At 45.6% G+C, this 19,161-nt stretch overlaps 1 protein-coding gene across 2 annotated transcripts in view; it reads left to right on the forward strand.

Moving 5' to 3' along the window:
* Positions 1–19,161, forward strand: part of CRPPA (CDP-L-ribitol pyrophosphorylase A) — a 185,638-nt gene that overhangs the window by 42,041 nt on the left and 124,436 nt on the right. The window lies entirely within an intron of this gene.

Consider the following 19,161-nt stretch of genomic DNA (forward strand, 5'->3'; position numbering starts at 1 on the left):
TGATGGTGTAATTCCATTATAGCCAATGGAATTATACCAGAGAGAATTTAGCCATTCATGTATTTTACCAATGTGTCTCTCTTCCTTTGTGCATTACTGTATCATTAAATCTGTTAAAATGAATGCTACAAGCCTGACTTTGAATTAAGATTCCAATAACCCAGAAAACTCACAAAAGTCAGAAAATTAGCAATAACAGTTATTTAATTTCACTTCCTCTTATTTTCTCTCTAGCTTTGTGGTAATCTTTGTCCCTTATTTTCCTCTTTTCCCATGACACGTTGACCTCTTCCACTTCATGGGTGAAGCTGACTCAAGCAAATCACTCCTGTACTTGAGGATTAAGGTCCTGATCCAGAGCCCATTGGAAAGATTCCCAGTGATTTAGAGTTTAGGTCTTGATTCAACAAAATACATAAGCTAGTGGACTAACATGCTTAAAGTTAGATATATGTTAAGTATCTTAATCAGTGGAGTAAGTGGCAGGACTTTGTGGAGGCAGTCCTGTGTGTGAGTAGTGTAATATAATGGACAGTGGGATATGCTAAAATATTGGAAGATATTAATTTTGCAAATATCAGTTAATGTATGTAAAACTATAAAATATTCCATGCATCATAGTAAATTATTAGATTCACTAGATACATTGGTAAATGACTGATCATGATACATAAGTGAATACAATCTCTGTTTTAACTTTCCATTAATTAACTATATTGCATTAACACCATTGAACTGAAAAATTTTGGGCAGGAGATTCTAATGAAACCTTAACAGTTTCACCATTATCTTCTTTGATGTTTTCTTTCATTTGCCTCACCCTACTCTCAGAGTTTACTGGAAGCATTCCAAACTCTAATCTCCAGGCTTCACTTCCTCTTCACACATCAACTTGTGGGGCGTTGCCTATCATCCAGTGATCTCCAAGGTCGGTGCCTGGGAGCATGAGATTTCTTCACTTGCCACTTGGCAGGAATTCTTTCAGTGCACTAGTGTGTAAAGCATGGTACCCCAGGGTTGAAAAGCAGAATCTGTTACAAATCCTTTGCAAGAATAACAACCTGTGTTGTGAAATCTTTTGAGTCTTAGATGAAGCTTACCCCCTATATCATCACTCCCATTTATCTACTATGAATGAAATAAAGTATTTATTCCACATGAAATCTACATGAAAAGGATGTTACCATTGCATTGGTAAGCTCTCAAAATTCAGGAGATGTCACTCCCCCCTCATGAGTATCTGTTGTGACTGTTTTTAATTACATGGCCATATACTATTTCTCAAAAAATACTGTATAATATTGTACTCTATTTTTCTAGGGTTAGGTTGTGGATACCCCATGTTCAGGTACACTAGAGAGCTGGGAAGGGTGTAAAGGAGCTTTGCTGTCCCTCCACTGCATTGTTCAATGGCCAGCCATATTTGCAATCCCTGTGTTCCTCTGAGTACAGGGAATGCTCCCACCTAGAGGGTGCACTTCTCTCCCTTTGCAGGAGCAAAACTCCAAAAGTGGGCATTGAGGAACCAGGGTTAGGGTCCCTTCCCCACACCTGTTGCATTGGCTATATGCTATTCATCCAAAGGGATGATGCAACATGTACAAATGCTCTATGCTTTGGAGCTCTGGAAAAGAATTCACTTCACTAAAACTTCTTAAATGTTTCTGGTCACAGGTGGTAGTGGTTGTTATTATTTATTTGTACTGCAATAGCACCTAAAGGCTGCAATCAAGGTTCAGGGCCCTGTTTGTGCTAGAAATTATACAAACAGATAGCAAAAAGATAGCTACTGCCCTGAAGACCTTACAATCTAACTGTAGAAGAGCTTTTTGTAGGGACTGGAGGTGGAAAGAAGATAGCTAAAATGCTTTGCAAACCTTAACTAATCTTCATAAAAATCTCATGAAGAACGTTGCTATTGTTACACTTTTACAGATACAGAAAGAGACATTAAATGTCTTGTCCAAGATCACATAGCAGGTCATATGGCAAAGCTGGGAATGGAGTCCAGCTCTTCTGTGCATACTAGACTATGCTCTTACTCTGAGTAGAAAACACAATAGTGACCTTTATGCCATAACACTGGGGACCAGTTGAAGGCCCCTTTCACCTTTACTGCTTCTCCAGGTTTCCCAGTTGAATATATGTGCGCTGTTTTATTTTTGTCTGATCTTGTACATCACATTTTTGCATGTAGGATCTCATTTTAGTGTTTGCTCACATCTCTGATTTCTCTAGGTCCATTTTCTATTACTGTTCAGTCCACAGAGCTATTTAGATCTTCTCTCAACTTGTAACATGTGACTCTCAATAATAGGCTGTTTTACTTCCCCTTCTAGGTCATTAATGATGATATGAAATGAGATTGGATCTAACCCACCAATCCCTAAATAAATAAATATATTTGAAACAAAATAAATAACTAGAAATGCCAACAAACAGTACTTTGACTGGCTTGCTATTGAACATTTGTAGGTATGATGGCTAGGGTTTCAGATATTTAATTTGTATTTTGGAAAAAAGCTATTCTTCATGTGGCTGCAGATGTGCATTCCACTCAGATGTGCGCATGCCCAGTGCTGACTGAAACTGGAAAACTTTTGCTTAGCAGTATCCATAGGGATGCCGCTTGTGCCCTACGGCCCTTAGCTTGTCTCGTGGCTATTTAAAGGCAGTGCTGCAGTGACATCCCAACCCCCACCTTCAGTTCCTTTGCACTGAATGTTAAGAGTAGAGACTCCGATACAGATGGGTGGAGGGTGGGTCGTGGAATACACGTCAGCACCCACATGTCAAAGAGAGAAGACATTTGAGTCTTTCACATTTTTATTAGAGGAATGCAAATGATTGAAAAAGAACTGCTTAGTCTCCTGGGAAAATAAGGTAAAAATTTCTTTTAAAAATTATGACAATACAAACAGCTATATCAGCGATGTCCAAATTTTTGAGCCTCTGAGCAAAACCTATTTCTGAAAGGTCAAAAGGTTACAATCAATACTTTGGGGCATATTTTCTGTCCTGTTCTTCTCCCTTTGCACCCTTTCCCCTTAACTGCCTTGTTTTGGGGAGGAGAGTCATCCATTTATTCTTAACACAGTTGCCCTCAAAGGCCACAGATTTGACATAACTGAGTTATGTACAATATTTTGTCATAATCTCATTATACCTATTAATATAGGTGAAAGAGGCAGCAACAGCTACAGTTAAGATTGCCTAACATTTTCCAGCATAAGCCTCTATTTATAGTTTTGCCAAGTGCTAGCCATTTGGTCTGAAAATTTACATGTTAGCTCTTTGCCTCAGAGTGTATTTATTTTGCAAAGTTTCAGCAAAAATAGCTTAGCCATTTCTGAAAAAAATGTTAGGGAAAAATATGCATGTTTTATTTGTTAAAACATTCCATCGGCTTTATTGAAGTGTTCTAATGTTGCCATCCTGTATAGCTGGAACTTGAAATTTGTTAGGGAGGTACCTTTTGCTGCCCTATGAATGAAAATCCACTGAGATTTGGCTAAATTAGAAGCCTCTTCGTATCACCATGTGCATGTAGTCAGTGGAGCTTTTTGCTCCAGCCCTAGTATGCTCACTGCACTGGGTATGCTCCCAGGCCTCACTCAACTTTCTGCATGGTGCAGAGTTAGAGTTCTAGATGGGGCAGAAATACAACTTCCTCCCCTCCAAGTGCATTATCCCCATGGACTAGATCATAGGTTCTTGTGCCCTTTCCATATTACTACATACAGTCGTTAGCTACAGTATCATATACTTTTTTTTTTTTCATTCAGTGCACTTGGAGATCAGTGACTTGAGGTAGCGAATTAGAAAAAGAGAAAGAACTTGCTTTTGTGTTTGCAACACTGGATAGGGACTCAAGACCAACTGGGTTAAATTCTTTGCTCTGCCTGAGACATCCGCTGTGATGTTGGGTAAGACACTGTACTGTAATGCATACGTGCAAGGGGGCTGAATTATTGTTGCACAGGCAACCTTAACTCTGGCATTTCCTAACTTATTAGGTTAATATAAATGGAATTCCTGTTTTTAGGAACAGACATTTATTCTATCCGTATCAGCCCCCAGGGAAATCAGAAAACTAGAAGTGTTAATTATAAATCCACCCTTTCAAGGAATAGCCAAAGAAGTCTTATTTCTTAGACCAGACTTGTTCTTTTTTGCCTAAGGTAGTTTCAGGTTTCCGTTCAGATTTTTAAATTAAACTAGGAGCCTATATCCAAAGAATCCTCCTGAAGTCTGAAAAGAAAGACCGGGTACATCATTTAGTGGAAGTTAGCATTCCCTAGAGCAATATCTTAAGAGGAATTAGAGTATCAGGAAGTCAAGGAGACTATCTGTTTCCTTCCATCAGATTATGCTAGGGCTGATTTCTATACAGACCTGATCCTGACAGATTGTGCAATGCATAGAAGCCCTTTGTATTTAGTAGTAATATAAAACATCATGTTATGTCATGTTACATTATTGTAACAAAGTAGCAGAACATTATGTAGAAAAGGCTGAAATACACATTTCATACTGTATGCTGTGTCAAGATTAGGTGCTCATTATCTAGGTATATTTATCAAGGTGGGATAGTTGTAAACAGTTACAGAGCCTTGCTTTCCTGGCAAGTGGACAGCTAAGAACAGAAGTGGAATAGCAGGAGAGCCTGAACAGAGTCTAAAGAGGTCTCTGCAATAAGACATTGGGAGAAGACACAGCTAACTGCTAGTGGACCAGCACTGACAAGCTGACTGCCTTCTAGGAGGCAGGAAGTACATGCAGATGATGGGGAGCAGCAGATTTCAGAGGGTTGTAGTGTAAGAACACTGCACTATTTTTTGTATAGAGAAGCCTCTGCTCTCCATTAAAGGGGAATAGTGGAGGTTAAATAATATGTTCCTTTTTTAAGGGGGCAGTTTCTATTTGAAAATCACACTTCCATCTGAAAAGGCTGTATCTGTTTTACAAGTAAACCCTATTATTTACTATACCTGAAAGAGCTTTAAGTAAAAACAGCTTCTCTATTTATTGGTGTTTATACTTAGTGCATTTGACTCTACTTCATGTATAGTCAATTTGACTGTTTTCTTGATGGTGGACCTTTCCCTGGCACTGCAAGAGAGTTTTTAATAGTGATCACAACAGCAAAGCTGAAAGTGAAATAGACCAACCAAGAGATAGGAGTGTGTACTGAGAAGGGGTTAGCCCTGAGCCTGTTTAGGAGTGTTGCTCTCAAGCCTAGGGTTACCATATTTTGTGCCTCCTAATGGAGGACACTCCCGGGGGGGCCGGCCCCGCCCCCAGCCCCGCCCACGCCCACGCCCCAACTCCGCCCCCTCCCAAAGTCTCCGCCCCCTCCCCTGCTTGAAGCCTGAAGCAGGTAAGGTAAGGTAAGGGGCGGGGGAGGGAGAAGGAGGCGCGGCGCGGCCCAGGCTGGCCCCCGGCGGCTCCAGCCTGGGTCGGCTCGGGCCCTGGCCGACCACCCCCGGCGCACCCCCCGGCTCCCAGCCCCGCGGCCCGGCTCCCCGACCCCGGCCCGGCTCCCAGCCCCGGCCCGGCTCCCGGCTCCCCGACCCCGGCCCGGCTCCCAGCCCCGCGGCCCGGCTCCCGGCTCCCCGACCCGGCTCCCGGCTCCCTGACCCCGGCTCCCAGCCCCGTGGCCCGGCTCCCGGCTCCCAGCCCCGTGGCCCGGCTCCCGGCTCCCCGCCCCGCGGCCCGGCTCCCCGCCCCGCGGCCCGGCTCCCCGACCCCGGCCTGGCTCCCCGACCCCGGCCCGGCTCCCCGACCCCGGCCCGGCTCCCGGCTCCCAGCCCCGCGGCCCGGCTCCCGGCTCCCAGCCCCGCGGCCCGGCTCCCCGACCCCGGCCCCGCGGCCCGGCTCCCAGCCCCGCGGCCCGGCTCCCGGCTCCCAGCCCCGTGGGCCCGGCTCCCCGACCCCGGCCCGGCTCCCAGCCCCGCGGCCCGGCTCCCCGACCCCGGCCCGGCTCCCGGCCCGGCTCCCGGCTCCCAGCCCCGCGGCCCGGCTCCCAGCCCCGCGGCCCGGCTCCCCGACCCCGGCCCGGCTCCCGGCTCCCAGCCCCGCGGGCCCGGCTCGGCTCCCAGCCCCGCGGGCCCGGACCGGCCCGGCTCCCCGACCCCGGCCCGGCTCCCGGCTCCCAGCCCCGCGGGCCCGGCTCCCCGACCCCGGCCCGGCTCCCAGCCCCGCGGCCCGGCTCCCCGACCCCGGCCCGGCTCCCGGCTCCCGGCTCCCCGACCCCGGCCCGGCTCCCGGCTCCCGGCTCCCCGACCCCGGCCCGGCTCCCAGCCCCGCGGCCCGGCTCCCGGCTCCCAGCCCCGCGGCCCGGCTCCCGGCTCCCAGCCCTGCGGCCCGGCTCCCCGACCCCGGCCCCGCGGCCCGGCTCCCAGCCCCGCGGCCCGGCTCCCGGCTCCCAGCCCCGCGGCCCGGCTCCCGGCTCCCAGCCCCGCGGCCCGGCTCCCGGCTCCCAGCCCCGCGGCCCGGCTCCCAGCCCCGCGGCCCGGCTCCCCGACCCCGGCCCGGCTCCCGGCTCCCAGCCCCGCGGCCCGGCTCCCGGCTCCCAGCCCCGCGGCCCGGCTCCCGGCTCCCAGCCCCGCGGCCCGGCTCCCAGCCCCGCGGCCCGGCTCCCAGCCCCGCGGCCCGGCTCCCCGACCCCGGCCCGGCTCCCGGCTCCCGGCCCGGCTCCCGGCTCCCCGACCCCGGCCCGGCTCCCAGCCCCGCGGCCCGGCTCCCGGCTCCCAGCCCCGCGGCCCGGCTCCCAGCCCCGCGGCCCGGCTCCCCGACCCCGGCCCGGCTCCCGGCTCCCAGCCCCGCGGGCCCGGCTCGGCTCCCAGCCCCGCGGGCCCGGCCCCGTGGGCCCGGACCGGCCCGGCTCCCCAACCCCGGCCCGGCTCCCAGCCCCGCGGCCCGGCTCCCAGCCCCGCGGCCCGGCTCCCGGCTCCCAGCCCCGCGGCCCGGCTCCCGGCTCCCAGCCCCGCGGCCCGGCTCCCGGCTCCCCGACCCCGGCCCGGCTCCCCGCCCCGCGGCCCGGCTCCCCGACCCCGGCTCCCGGCTCCCCGACCCCGGCTCCCGGCTCCCCGACCCCGGCCCGGCTCCCGGCTCCCAGCCCCGCGGGCCCGGCTCCCCGACCCCGGCCCGGCTCCCAGCCCCGCGGGCCCGGCTCCCCGACCCCGGCCCGGCTCCCAGCCCCGCGGGCCCGGCTCCCCGACCCCGGCCCGGCTCCCAGCCCCGCGGGCCCGGCTCCCCGACCCCGGCCCGGCTCCCAGCCCCGCGGCCCGGCTCCCCGACCCCGGCCCGGCTCCCGGCTCCCCGACCCCGGCCCGGCTCCCAGCCCCGCGGCCCGGCTCCCAGCCCCGCGGCCCGGCTCCCAGCCCCGCGGCCCGGCTCCCGGCTCCCAGCCCCGCGGCCCGGCTCCCCGACCCCGGCCCGGCTCCCGGCTCCCAGCCCTGCGGGCCCGGCCCCGTGGGCCCGGACCGGCCCGGCACTGCGACCCTGGCCCGGCCTGGCCCCCGGCCCGGCTCCCGGCCGGGCACCATGCCCCCGGCCCCGCACAAAGAGGCCCCGGCCGAGCCTCCCGATTTTCCCGGACATGCCCCGGCTTTGGGGGATTTCCCCCCGGACGGGGATTTGAGCCCCCAAAAGCCGGACATGTCCGGGAAAATCCGGACGTATGGTAACCCTACTCAAGCCTGCCCACAAGACCCTTGTAAACAGCAGTGGGGAGCAAAATCAGTTTCCAGGATTCAGCCCTAGAGAGGTCAGATTGTGTGCTGTCTCTTTTTTGGAGGATTCTTCAGGAATGTACTGAATTAATACGTCTCCTGTTCATGTCCCTCCTGTAGCCAGCACAACCCCACTTTTGGGGCAATAGTGGCACCTGGCTGAGGGGAGTTTGCAGAATCTGCCTGCATAGATGAGGACCTCTAATTATAAGAAGACAAAATAATATTATGTCAGGAAGAACCATGCAAATACTTAAATGCCATATCCTGAGAAGCAGATGTTCTTCTGGAACAGAAGAACCATTGCAAGGGTCTCCATAGAATTTGGGGATGGGATGGAGAGAAGAGAAATTCTGCAAACTGTTCAATCAGCTCAAACATTCTTTTCAAAGACTAACAATTTTCTTCTGTAGCAGATCTCTGGGGCTTATGCAGGGAAGACTTGGCTGGAAATATGAAAGGAAGTTGGCTATTGCTAAGTCCACTGCAGTAGTAGTTACTCATAGATTTGCCTTTTCAGCATGTAAATGAGTATAGAGAGCTACATATGTGGGATTTGTAAACTTCTGAAGTACATCTTGAAGGGGAGTATCGTCATTAGGGTTTTTCTCTTTAAACATATATGAAGCATTTTAGTATCCCCTGTAGTAAGAAGTGAAGTCAGCTCCAGCAGTTTACTAATATTTTAGCATAGGTCAGGCAGGTCCTGTCAGGCAAAATATCTAGGTTGATTCTGGGACTTTCTGTGGGTGCCATCTTTGCTGAAGAAATCAATGTCTGTTAAATTAACATTGCCTGCAACAATTGAGATTAAGTGAAATTGTTAACTAAGACCTCGGTGCTTAGGTACTCCAAAGGCCCATAACATTTAGGGTAATACTATCAGTAGGAGCTGAAGTAAGTGGAAATATATTTAATCATGACTGGAGGGAAGCATTGATGGCAGACGTAATAAACTCTTTTTGTTGTTTTTAATGTAGCTGTCTGGAAGGGTGGTAGTAACATCCAGTCATGGTCAGTAAGGAGGTGGAGTGTGACAGAATTGAGGTTGTGGATAATGGGGAAACCCACTTCCCTGTATGTAGACATTTTGTAATTCATTGTGGCCTTTCTGAAGGACCTTGGACTGCTGACATTCTCCTTGTCACCTGAAGTTGTGGCTGTGGAATTGCTAAGGATTATAACATGTCAGACTTGCAGATAATGGTTCAGAGACCTGGCATAAATGGCAGACTAACAAGGCCATGGGAAGCAGTTATTGATTTTCTTCTTAGTCTTTTTCTATTTGTTTTTGTTGTTCCTTTAAAAAAATAGGAATGGTATAACTAAATTAGGAAAAGCAAGCTAAGAAAAATTCTGGAAAGGGTATGTGGGAGCTCAGAAGTCAGTGCTGCTCACACTTTTTGTGAGACTGTGGTGCTAAATGGTGTCTTCAGATTCACATTTCAAACATTCTGTAGCTCCATTGGTCACTCATGCCTATTCAGATGTGATCCATTGGGCTGGACGTTGACTCCATTCAGACAAAAAGGATACTTAAATCTTTGCTTGAAATCCTTTGGTTATGAATTGATCGTGTGGAGTATAGATGTTTGTAAAAGCACTGAAAATATTGTTGAATCACATTAAGTTACACTTAAGGTGAGGTAGATGGACGGATCTAACCATAGTCCATAATGAGTCATGATGCAAACCCTTTGATTTTTTTCGAGGAGGACTTGGACAGATATTTATAGCAAACATATTGCCTCCATAAGGATGATCTGCTACAGTAGTGTTGTCAGTCAACCTCTATGAATCCATCCTATATGTATTTGAGAATCACTATATGTTGTGTTACAGCTTAGGGTACATGTGCATTTTGAGCTGGAAGTGTAAAGTCCAGCTCAAGTAGACATATCTGCGTTAGCTCTGATTGAGCTACTTCATTAAAAATAGAGTACAGCCATCATGGTGTGAGCAGTGGCTGCCTTGAGTACGAACCTAGCATCTTAGATGGGTACATACTGTGATAGCTAGGCCCTACAGCTGTAGGAGCAGGATTTTATAATTGTACTATGAGAATTAATGTATGATTTGATTTCATCCTGCCAGCCACCCTTTTTGAATAGCAGAAAGGAATGACAGACCAGAACAATCCTTATGACTGATTATGGTCACCCTTTTGTTTTAGGATAAGTTATGTCTACTATGGTTTCCTATATGCATTACAAATTAAGCACTCTACTTACATATACATTTCTTTGTTTTAAGGTTTTAGTAAGTAAGAGACAGGATCTTGTATTGTGTCTATGTTAAGGAGATTAGAGGAACGTTGAGGGCCTGAAGCCCCAATGTGAATTGTTTTAGTTATAAGATTTAGCAAGGCTTGATTTACAATGCATTCTGCTGAATATAAAATACTGCTGTCTGTATACCTTTGAAGGTTTCTGTAAGAGATTGTGTGAATGAGGAATGCATGCATCAGGAAAAGATAAGGTGTGAAAGCCATCACAAATGTCCAGATGGTCAAGAAAAAGTGAGAGACTTGGAAAGACCAGAAGACAATCAGAAAACACCCATTGTATCCGATGCTAAACATGTTAGCAGCATTGACGACCTCAGAGATGAGGCAGGCACCCCCAAAGGCGAGGAGACAAATAGGAGATAATGATGGGAAGCCCGACAATAACCATGAAATGATAACACCACTTAACGACTAATGATTACAGGATGACATTGCAAAATGCATGGACTCAAATGGGAATTTAAAACTATAAAGCTGGGGTGTTTTGCCATGGAACTCTGGGTTCAGTCCTGCAAAGCCTTGGAGCATCGGATTGCAACTGACTGAGCCCAGCTCCACACTCGTGCTCAGTCTAACTGGCCATTAGATTGACTCGAGCTACAACAAACTGGTAACTATAAACATCAACTGGCAGGACTCTGTGTGTGACTGAAAAGCATATGCTAACTGTTGTATTTTCAATAAATGCGGTGTGTTTGCCTTTTCCCCCCTGAAAAGATCCCATGTGCTTTGTATAGCATAACACGGCCACTCATGCTCCCGCAGCCACAACTATTTTTAGTGTGCTGTCTCAGTCAGAGCTAGTGTGGGTATGTCTCCTTGAGCTGGAATTTACACCTGTAGCTCAAAATTTAGATGATAATTGCACATTTCTTTTACTACATTAATATGTGTGTGTGTGGGCTGTCCTGCCTTCCTCAACTCGATTATGGAACACAATGATAGTGCATCAAAAAATTACTAATGAATTGGCCAGGAACTGGGTAAAATCAGCTAATGTTTTTAGAAATATACAAATATAGTTGTACAAGCCAACCAAATAACAGAGCAATGCTGGATTCTTTCTAACATGGAGTCCTCGATATAGACTACTTCCACCTGCCTACAAAATATAATCAGTAATTATACTGTTATGTTTGAAAAACTTAATTTTATTTTTTTTGCTGTACTTATATTTATGTGTTAAGTTTCTGGCTGCTTTTCAAGTTTTCTGAAGCATCCCAGAGGGTTATTTATGTGTGTAACACTTTTTGCCTCTCACATTAATAAAGTGCTGGATTTTAATCCTTGCTCTCTCAAAGGTGTTTTTAGAATATGGAAGTATTCATTCTCTCTCTAAAACAGAAGCATTGATATTTAGTGGTATAGTAAAGTAGCATGGGTGCATTTGAGTTTGCAAAAGTATCCCGCATCACTGGATCTTCTACAAACATGAGAATCTGTATTTAGTGGCATGATAAAGTAAAGTTGGGAAATATGTATAGTTGAACAAATTTAAATTTTTCTATGTGTAATCTAAACATAAAACCAACCTGACAGAGGTGAAGAAAATTCTGATCAGTTCATAGATTGTAAGGTCAGAAGGGAACATTGTGATCATTTAGCCTGAAATCTTGAATAACAGATGCCATAGAATTTCCCCAGAATAATTCCTAAAGTATATCTTTTAGAAAAACATCCAATCTTGATGGAGAATCCACCATGATGCCTGGTAAACTGTTCCAGTGGTCAATTACTCTTACCATTAAAAATGTATGCCTTATTTCCAGTCTGAATTTGTCCAGCTTCAACTTCCAGCCACGGGATCTTGTTGTACCTTTCTCTATCAGATTGAAGAGCTCATTACTAAATATTTCTTCCCCATGCGGTACATATAGACTGCAATTGTTGCCCTTTACTCTTTTTGTTATTAAATAGATTGAGCTCCTTGAGTCTGTCACTAAAAGCCATGTTTTCTAATCATTTAATCATTCTTGTGGCTCTTCTCTTTCCAATTTATCAACATCCTTCTTGATTTGTGGACACTAAAACTGGCCACAGTATTCCAGCAGCAATCGCACAAGTGCCAAATATAGAGATAAAATAACCTCTCTCCTCCTCCTCAAAATTCCCATGTTTATGCATCCTAGAATTGTAATAGTTCTTTTGGCCGTAGTGTTACACTGGGAGCTCATGTTCTGCTGATTATCCACCCCATAACCCCCAAATATTTTTCAGAGTAATTGCTTCCATGCTAGAGTCTCCATCCTGTAAGAATGGTGTACATTCTTTGTTCCTAGATATATACATTTACATTTAGACATATTAAAACACACATTGTTTGCTTGCGCCCAGTTTACCAAGTGATCCAGATCACTCTGAATCATTAATTACCACTCAGCCAATTTTTGTGTCATCTGCAAACTTTATCAGTGATGATTTTGTGTTTTCTTCCAGGTCATTTATAAAATGGTTAATAGCATAGGCCAAGAACCAGTCCCTGAAAGACACCACTAGAAACAGACCTGCTCCTGAATGATTCCCTGTTTACAGTTGCATTTTGTGACCTATCAGTTAGAAAGTTTTTAATCGATTTAATGTATGCTATGTTAATTTTATATAGTTTCAGTATTTTAATCAAAATGTCGTGTGGTACCAAGTCAACTGCCTACAGAGGTCTAAGTATATGATGTCAACACGACTACCTTTAATCAATCAAACTTGTAATCTCATCAAAAATAGATATCAAGTTTGTTTCAAGGATCTGTTTTCCATAAACCCATGTTGATTTGCTACCCTTATTTAGTTATTTATTATTCAAATCTCATCCATTATCTTGCCTGGGTTTGATGTCAGACTGCCACGTCTATAATTACCTGGGTTATTCTGTTTACCCTTTTAAAAATTGTCACAACATTAGCTTTCTTCCAGTCTTCTGAAACTTTCCCAATGCTCAAAAACTTATTGAAAATCAACATTAATGGTCTAGCGAGCTCCTCAGCCAGCTCTTATAAAACTCTTGGTTGCAAGTTATCTGATTTAAAAATGTATACCTTTAGTAGATTCTGCTTAACATCCTCCAGGGATCCTAGTGGGATGGAAAGAGTATTATCATCACCATATGATGAAACTATAGCATCTGTTTCCCCCCACCTCCCCTAATACAGAACAGAAATATTTATTGAACATTTTTGCTTTTTCTGGATTATTATTGATAATTGTACCATTTCCATATAATAATAGACCAGTACTATTGTCAGGATTCCTTTTGTTCCTAATATATTTAAAAAAAAACTCTTATTGTTTTTAACTCTACTGGCCATAACTTTCTCCTTGTGTTCCTTGGCTTCCCTAATCAATTTTCTACAATGCCTAACTTCTGATTTATATTAATTACTAACAACTTCCCCTTTCTTCCATTTGTTATTTTATTTTATTTTTATTTTATTTTACAGCTGCCATCGCTACCCTTGAAGCCCAGGTTGTGATTTAACCAGCATAGCCTTCTTCCACTATTGTGGCTTTTTGAGCATCTAGTAAGGTGTTCTTAAATGATTCCCAATTATCATTTGCATTTTTCTGATTAAATTCTTCCTCCCAGCTGATTTGGCTCATAACTGTTTTCAGCTTTGTGAAATTGGCCTTATTAATGACCAAGGATATATATTATTAGTTTTGGCTTTATTCTACTTGCACTTTATAAATGTGATCAAGACATGATCACTTGTACCTAAGCTACTATTAATTTTTAGTTCTGTGATCAGTTGTCCATGGGCAGCTAGGACTTCAGATATGATTGTTTGACAAGAAAACATAGTTTTTCTGTTTCGGGGCTGTAAGGTTCATTCTCTCATAAGAAATAGATTGCTGATTTATCTAAAAGCATTTTTTGTATTCTGCTTGTTCTGTTTGTGTTCAGGGGTTTCTTGTTTTTTATGTGTAATGCTTCTCACACAGACTTCTCTGTTTGGACTGCCCCAGGTTTCATTCTTTTTCATGGAGAATTTTGAAATTTTTGTTTTACATTCCAAATCAGACTAAAACCAGATTTTGAACAACCTGAATCCTTCACAAAACAGGCCTTTCTCCATCCAGTTCTTGTCTGATACACACTGACTCCTGCTCAAATATAGCAGGCTTGATAATAAATCTAACTTTTAGTATGCATTTTTGACACGTTTCTAAGAGATTTTACAGTTGCTTCCCCTGACATGTTTTGCCCACACAGCTTTTCTCTTTGTCCTGGGCTGTTGAGTAATAGGATTTTTCCCATCCGGAAACCAACTGAGTCTTGCTAATCTGTTTTCAGAAGAACTATATTTTAATCTGATGTTAGCTCAATAATGTTTTAATTTATTCAAAATCTGAAGCAAGATTGGTGGTCTGTTGAGTAACCTTGATTAATTTAGAAAGTTCTGTACTTAATTAGTTCTTTGGCACAGTAGTAGACCCAGGATATTATATGAATCCTGTGATGGAAATTAATTAGGATAAATTGGGGAATTTTTCAGAGAAGTTGTATGAACCATTTACAAAAAAATAAAATAAAAATCATTTTGCTAATGAAATAATGACTCCCATTTTATGTCACTCCTCGTCTTGTAGAATCCCAAAACACTGTACAAGCTCATATAGTAACTCTTTATATTATGACAATATTGCTCCCCAGTGAAAAGATGCCACATCTTGTATGAAACTTGGCAGCTGCTTAATAGCACACTTCATATAGGGCAGTATTTGAAGAGGAATACTGTATTCAAGTGGAACTTGGTGGGTGATAATTTAGGAAGACATACTATAATTATGCACTTGGAAACTGGCACGCTTTTCACAAGTATGGAGGGATCTGTCCTGAGAAGTCAACAGTAGACTGTACCTCCAGCAGCATAGTGCCTTTCCTAACCATTGATTTTTTTTTGTACTAAGAGGGAAGAATGCTACTCACTGGGCTGGTCTGCACTGGGGCTGGGGGGCTCGATGTAAGATACGTAACTTCGGTTATGGGAATAGCATAGCTGACGTTGACGTATCTTATTTCAACTTACTTCGGGTCCTCACGGCACGTGATCGATGGCCGCGGCTCCCCTGCTACCACTGCTCGCCCTGGGGGAGTTCCGGAATCGACGGGAGCGCGTTCGGGGATCGATTACTAACCGCCGATTCGGCAGGTAGTCTGGATGTACCCACTGAATCCACATCAGTTCATGCAGAAATCCTCCCCTCATCCAAATTCTGTTCTGGCTATACTGCTTAGCTTCTGAGATGATTCCCAGAACAATGAGCTTTTAACTTTTTGGTCAGTAGTTCAAATCCATCAATTAATAGATTCATAGATTTTAAGGCCAGAAGGGACTATTAGGATCATCTATTCTAATCTGTCCTCCTGCATATCACAGGCCACTGATTGTTTCCCTAGGTAAATTGTTCCAGTGGTGAATTACCCTCACTGTTAAAAAGATGCACTTCTGTTCTGATTTGAATTTGTCTGGCTTCAGCTTCCAACCATTGTCTCTTGGTATGCTTTTGATTGTTAAATTAATGAGCCCTCTATTTTCAGAAATCTGTTGCACATGTTGGCACTTGTGGACTGTGATCAATTCACCTCTTAATCTTTTCTTAGATAAACATAAACAGATTGAGCTTCTTTATCTCTCACTGGAAGGCAGGCTTTCAGACCTTGAATCGTTCTTGTACCTCTATTCTGAACCTTTTCCAATTTGTCAACATCCTTTTTAAAGAGTGGGCACCAGAACTGGACACAGTGTTCCATTATCATTACTGTCATGTACAGTGGTGATGGCCCCCACCTATTTCTACTTGATATTCCTTTGCTTATGTAGCCAAAAATTGCCTTTGTTCTCTTAGTCACTGCATTGCACTAGGAGCTCATATTCAGCTGATTATTCAACATGCCTCTTAAGTCCTTCAGAGATCAGTAGTAGATTGTTTTGAATTCCATTTTACCAGGGACAACTGATGGGTAACTCCTCCTCCTCCTATGTAAGGCAGAAGACCATCTACTAATAATACCCAAATTCACATCTTATGCCAACCAGTTTGCATCCTGACTTTCATTATGTCAGTCAGTCTGCAGAAAGCCTCCTCTCAGCCCTATCTGCAGGCACACTGAGCTGCCCTGCTTTTATGCTATGTTAGACTGCCTCAGTCACTCAGCATCATGTGGCAACTCTTTAGTAGCAAAGTCATACCCATTTATTTTTCTTTCCACAGTACAGCAATGATTTGGACTGGAAAGAGACAGAATTGGTGTTTCATTGTAGAGGTATTGATCTGAGGATACTCTGGGTATACAGGAGTCAAAGGTCTCCCTTTAGCTTTGCAGTAGCCCTCCGGACTTTCACAAAGATAATATTGGTGGTTGTGGGCATCCATAAGCAACATGGGGGGCTGGTGTATTTCTTTATCTTGATGACTGGTTCATCTGGACCACTTCCTTTGCAGAGACCGAACAAGAAGCAGCCAGGTTAAGGCTAAGATTTCAGATTGTTTGGGGTTTTTTTTGACAAAAAGGGACAAGAATGTATTCCCCCCCAGGATACTCTGAGACACAGCAGAGGATTGTCTTCCACTCTCCGAAAAGACTCCTAAAACGAGATCTGTATTTCTATTATCCAGAGTCTCTCTCAGTTCTTAGAGTGCTCTCCAGGTACCCTTGGTATATCATAGTGTTATATTAGGATCTGATTTCCTGATCCTACTTCAATCTTAAACACTTTCAGCGAGATAGATGATGGATAGATGATGACAATTTGTAAACTCCATATCTTCTCTCACTCCTTAGCTAGTCAGGGAATCTCTTATCTGGTGGCTGGATAGGAGGAAACTTTCAGGGAATTCCCCATTCAGGATCCATACAGTATCTTTATCATGCTGATTGCCAATCTTTCCAAGTGTGGAGGGAGGAAAAAATACATAGTCCTGGTACTGTTGTGATAACTGGGCCCGCAAATTTATTCTAATTGTGAGCTCAACCGTATAAAGTACATGAAAGTTCATGAGCTGTTACAATAATGTATAATAAAAAATGTTAATGGCAAAAAGTATAAAAGGTAGACAGACTGATTTAGTCACACAAAAATGCCTACTAATATAACTCAAGGATTGTGTTAAAATCATGCTTGGTAAACAAGAGAAGTATGGAACCAGAAATCAGTGAACCAATATTGGTGTGTCAGAAACTAGGCCTAATTGGTGGACAAAATAATGAGGGGATGGACTATTCCACCCACCATTTCCTTTGTGGGTCCTTAAAAAGGCTTTGGGAACTAAAGCTGACTACTGTCGTGAGCTTTACCATTATGGCTGCCACCCACACTGTCTCTTGGGACACCAGTCATTTGTTATCCTTGACAGATGGCCGTACCAGAGCAGGCCACACAAAGGGACCAAGATGACACTGCCACTTCTACCAGCTCCAGCGAAATCCCAAACACCACTTGGGATGTAAGACTTTTTCATAAATGCTTTAGTGTGTTCTTTTCCTGACCCACCTTATTTATTCTCCTTTTTCCTTCTCTCTAATAAGGGTCTGACTTAGCTATCCAAGACTGTATATTTTACAACACTGCTGTAAGTCTGTAACCAGAATAGGATTGCCAATTTTGGTTGGACATATTCCTGGAGGTTTCATCACATGACAGATTTTAATAAAAAATTAATCTTTAATTCCTGGAGGGCTAGCAACCCTAGACCAGAAAGAGGCAGCTAAAAGCAATGCCCTAAGCAGCCCTATGCTAGTATGAGTTTGCCAGATCTCAGATTTGATAAAATCATGTTCTGTGCTGCTCTTTTTCCAATGTTCATTCTTGGTTTGTTGAGGGGGCTTCCTCAACTGGATCTTCTGAGTAGCAGTGCACAGTCACATGCTCCTCATCCACCAAGTCTTCCACAGCATCCTCCATGGTCCCTACTTGCCCTGACCCTCATCAGCATCCTGTTGGACAATGAAGCTGGCAGAGGTGCGGAGGGGGTTGTGAGCCACTTCACGTTCTCTACTGGGCCCCTCCTTGACAACACCTGGTCCATCTTGTAGAAGGGGCATGTACAACAAGATCTCCTGACTGTTGGCGTCTTTTCCCCTCCTATATAGGAACCTCAAGTGCTTGATGTGTTCCTGGCACTGGGCTGGAGTCCGCTGAATGACTGCTTTAGTCTCCGTGAAATTTCCTGGTAGAGGTGTTTTTCTGCTGCTCTGTGTGAAGTGATGGAGAGTGATGTATTCCAACCACATATTGATCAGTACCCGGGTCAGCAAGCCAAGCAGCTGCTCTCAGAGCAGGATTCATAAAGCTGAAAGCTGTTCTGAATTATTCAGTGCAGCTTATCAACAAAGTGCCAACAAGCTGGCGACAGGCAACAGTGGTTGCCCTACTGATATCTAGGAAACTCCCAGAGGATGCAGCCAGCTATCGCCCAATCTCTCTCCTCTCAACCACCAGCAAACTCATGGAAGGGGCACTGCTCCACCGTCTGTTTGACATTATCGAAGACATCCTCCTAGTCGAGCAGGTAGGATTTCGCCTGATAAGGAACTGCTGTGACCAAATAGCTTCACTCACCGACCACATTGAGGCAGGATTCCAACATAAGTTGAAGACAGGGATTGCCTTTGTTGATTTGTCCTCAGCATGTGATACCATCTGGAGACACGGCCTCCTCCTCAAGATCTCCCACATCATTCACTGCTGGTGAACGATCTGTCTCTTGGTGGCGATGTGACCAGGGACCGCCACTTTAAGGTATACCTTAACGGCCAGATCAGTAGACCAAGAACTCTTAACTCAGGCATCCCTCAGGGCCCCGTCCTGGCCCCGATATATAGCAGCGACAGAGTTGAGGAAATTCGTGTATGCTGATGACGTTGCCCTAGCTGCTCAGCACACAAGTCTCCATACGATCAGCTGCACTATATGGTATGTACTTACCCCCATCCTTCAGGTGTGCTAATTTACTTGTCCTCTGCTTGCCTCCAGACAAATGCTTCTGGAGTTTAGATGTGGACAACAGGGGGGTTATGGCACAACCACATGCATGGACACATGTATAGTTGTTAGTATAGCTGTAACCTTAGTGTGAGAGAAACAGCAGAAGCACACAGGACACAGAGAGAGAACAAAGAAGGTTCCAGATGCAGCCAGA

Source organism: Malaclemys terrapin, chromosome 2 (assembly GCF_027887155.1).
Source record: "Malaclemys terrapin pileata isolate rMalTer1 chromosome 2, rMalTer1.hap1, whole genome shotgun sequence".
Classification (NCBI taxonomy): Eukaryota; Metazoa; Chordata; order Testudines; family Emydidae; genus Malaclemys; species Malaclemys terrapin.